Raw genomic sequence first — 3416 nt, forward strand, 5'->3', positions numbered from 1 at the left:
GCTGTAGAAACAACAACTCAAAACAACAGGAGGGAAGCCTGCACTTTTACGGGGGACTCCGTGGCAAGTGGGAACACCGCCAGCAGAACGCAGGCGCCTAGCGCTCAGGCTTCTGGGGCTCAGGGTCAAGTGGGGGCCAGGGACCAGGATGGAGCAGGCAGGCCACACCTCTCCCAGGGGGCCGGCTCCCTAGGACAGGAGTCCCCTCTCGGTGGGAGGCAACGAGGTACTAGAATTTGGGTGGGGGGTGGGGTGAGTGTCCTCTGAGCTCTTCAAGGCAGACAGTTTTGGTAGGTGAGGAATTTAGAAGAAAATAAGCCCCTTGATCCAAATTTCAGTTTAAAAATAGGACTATTCCTCGTGAAAAATAAACAGAGAACTCGAGTCTCCAGGCTGGAACATCGTCTGTGGTTCGGTCTCTACGGCAGGTGTCCTGTGCATTACGCCGAAGAAGCTGCTGTTCCTGCATAAATATTTATGGGTCGCCGTAATCCCCCACATTACAAGGATTTCTGTACTCATTTTACTACCCCAGCCGGCGTGTGATTTTGGGTTAGAAGTCATTAAACCCGAGAGCATTTCTGACGCTGCAGAAGACGCCCCCCCCCCGCCCGAAGAGACCAGCCAGCCACCGGCGCTGCCGCCTGACACCGCGTGTCGGTCCCCTGCCCGACTCCAAGGTACCTGGTAGCCTTCGTCGGTGAGATTTTTTATAAGAAAGTTTGGGGTTTCTAGCTCCATCCAACCGGCCGCAGACCTAAGACTGCTGGAAAATCAAGCTGCTGACACAGTCTGACTGTGTCGTAAGAGGCGTTTCCGCCGCGGCCATTTCTTTAAAGTTGTCAGCGTGTGGTCCTGTCTTCGCAAGCTGTGTGGTCTTTCCCATATTTTTCATTTACTGATTTGAGACGAGCTAATTTAATAGTCAATTCGACAGCTTACTGTGGGCTGGAGGAAGAGGGCAGAGTCTCTGACCACATGGAACTTCCGTTTCAGGGGAGACAGAAAGTAAAACAGTCGTGTGAATAGAAAGGCAAATGCCAAACGGTTCCGAAGTGTGAGGAACATTAAAGTCGGGCGTCCTGACTGCCAACGAGAGGTAGCACGTGGCGCCTCACTCGGGGGATGTCAAAGGCGACCTCTGTGACGGGGGTGCCGGGAGCCGGGCGGCACGGCTCTGCTGGCGGAGGGAGCGGCTGGGGCAGGCGGCCACGGCTCCCTTTCTAAGGTCGCGAGTGTGACCTGTGACGTGCTCTACAGGCTCCGCTCCCCCGCCGTCCCCTGCCTCATCCTCCAGACCGGGGGGAGGTCACCCAGTGGACCAGGAAGTGTCACCCAGTCCACATCCCTCGGAGCGGGCGGCACACAGCAGGGGACGCGACGCCGGCTGGGTCCAGCTGTGCGCGCTGTGTGGCGTGGACGCGGCCTCCCTGCCGGTGACCCGGCCCGGATCGGAACCGCGATGCAGGGCCGCAGGGCTAGGTGACACCTGCAGAGCCAGGGCCGTGTGGGGGGTGCTCTGCGCCCTCGGGACAGAGGTGGTGCTGCTGCTTTTCCTCAGGAAGACCCACGTGTCCACGAACACGACGAGATGCGATTTCAAAATGATCCTGTCCACGTCCAACCAGTTGGAAGAATTCCCGAATCACGCGGTCACCCATAACGATGTGATTTGAAAGTGACCAGTGCAAGGTCACTCGAGCCCCGTTGCTGGGAGGGCCTGCCTCCAGCCAGCGCGCAGATGCTGAGGCCAACGGCTGGCAAACAGTGCCACCCCATGGCACCCGGCTCCGAAGCACTCGGCACCGGCTCCACAAAGCCGGGGGCCCTGATGGGTCCGATGGAAGACGCTCCGGTGCCTCTGTGGTTCCCACGGGGTGCCACCAGGACCACAGCGGTGCCCGTCAGAGACAGCCGCTCCCGGCACAAGCGGACACTGCCCAGCCCGCAGTTGTTCTCGGTGTGCAGGACGGCGCCAGCGGAGACAGGACACGCGAGTCCTCGGAGACCTCACGCGCCCTGTGAAGCCGCCATCGTCACGGCCCGTTCGCAGCTGACGCAGCGGAAGACCAAGCTCGTGCTGGGCAGCGGCAGAGTCAGGATCCGAGCCCCAGCCTGTCTGCCACCAGGGGCCACGCTGTGACTTCGAGGCCACACAGTCCCCAGGCAGGGCTCCTGGTGGGGAGGGCCACTGCCTAAGGAAAGCAGGATGCAGCTGAAGTGCCACCGTCAGCACTTCTGAGCAGATGTGGGACACAGGAAGGGAGATGCCAAGTGGGAAGGCTGATCCGCCCGCCCGCCCGGCCCGCATTCGCTGGGTGCCTCCACGCGGGTGCCCTCGAGGTGCGGGGTGGCGGTGGCCCTGGGAAGGGATCGGGAGGATCCTGGTGCCACTCGGCTTCCTCCTCTGGTCCCTGGGCCTCGAAGCGGCAGTGGACGCCGGGAGCCGGCTGGGCCGCCCGACCTCTGCGCAAACACCGCCCACGGGGCTACGCACTGGGAGTCCAGCCGCTTTCCTGGCTCCGTCTGGACTGAGGTACAAGCATCAGGACGTTCTCAGCGGGTAAGTGACGCGATCTCGTTTCTGGCTTGGGTGGTCGCCATACGGAAAGACTTTACCGGGGTGAGAGGGGACGCGGGACGTCCAGCGAGGAGGCCTGGGGGAGAGGACGGTGGCGGGGACGAGGGTGTCACACTGGTGTCGCAGGGCAGCCAGCGGGTTTGGGACACTGTCAACGGGACACGCTGACGGACAGAATGGGAGGGTTGGTGAGGACAAGCAGGTGTGGGTCGGAACGGCGAGCCAGACGAGGGTGGGGGTGCGTCACAGACCGAGTGGGAAGCATCTTTCCCGTACTTTTCTTCAAAGTCACATTCGCGCAAGGTGAACACAGGAAACGTCACAGAAGAGCCTGTCAGGGGGGTGGCGGTGCCCTGGCCCCCACTTGTCCTGACTTCCCGCGGTCGATCACCCCGTGCTTGTCTGTGCCTTCTTTGGGGTTCCTGGCTGAAGGGGTTCGCTGCTGACCTGCTGTGACCCCACTGAAAGGTCCAACGGCTTCTCCTGACGGTGTTGAGGAGCCGTATCAAGCTCGGCACTCGGAGTCTTCGGTTTCGACGAATGTGCCAGAACACTGCTAGGAAGTAACTTAAAGCCCAGGTGGCGTTCACGGACACGAGCCCGTCTCGGCCCGAAACCTCGCTGAGCAGGACTGTAGCGGTGAGCGCCCCTCGCAACGAGGCCTCCACGGTGGCAGGGACGCCGTACGTGCGGGGCCAACTCTCCGTGACGCTGAGCCTGCGGGCAGAACAGGAACCCTGAGCCGCGTGGCGCCCCCAGACGAGCTGGTTCTGAGACCAGCAGTCACAACCTCTTGCTGGCACTGTCAGGTGTGATGTCACCGAGACGGCACGGT

The sequence above is a fragment of the Pteropus vampyrus genome, unplaced genomic scaffold, assembly GCF_000151845.1.
Source record: "Pteropus vampyrus isolate Shadow unplaced genomic scaffold, Pvam_2.0 Scaffold343, whole genome shotgun sequence".
NCBI classification, from domain to species: Eukaryota; Metazoa; Chordata; class Mammalia; order Chiroptera; family Pteropodidae; genus Pteropus; species Pteropus vampyrus.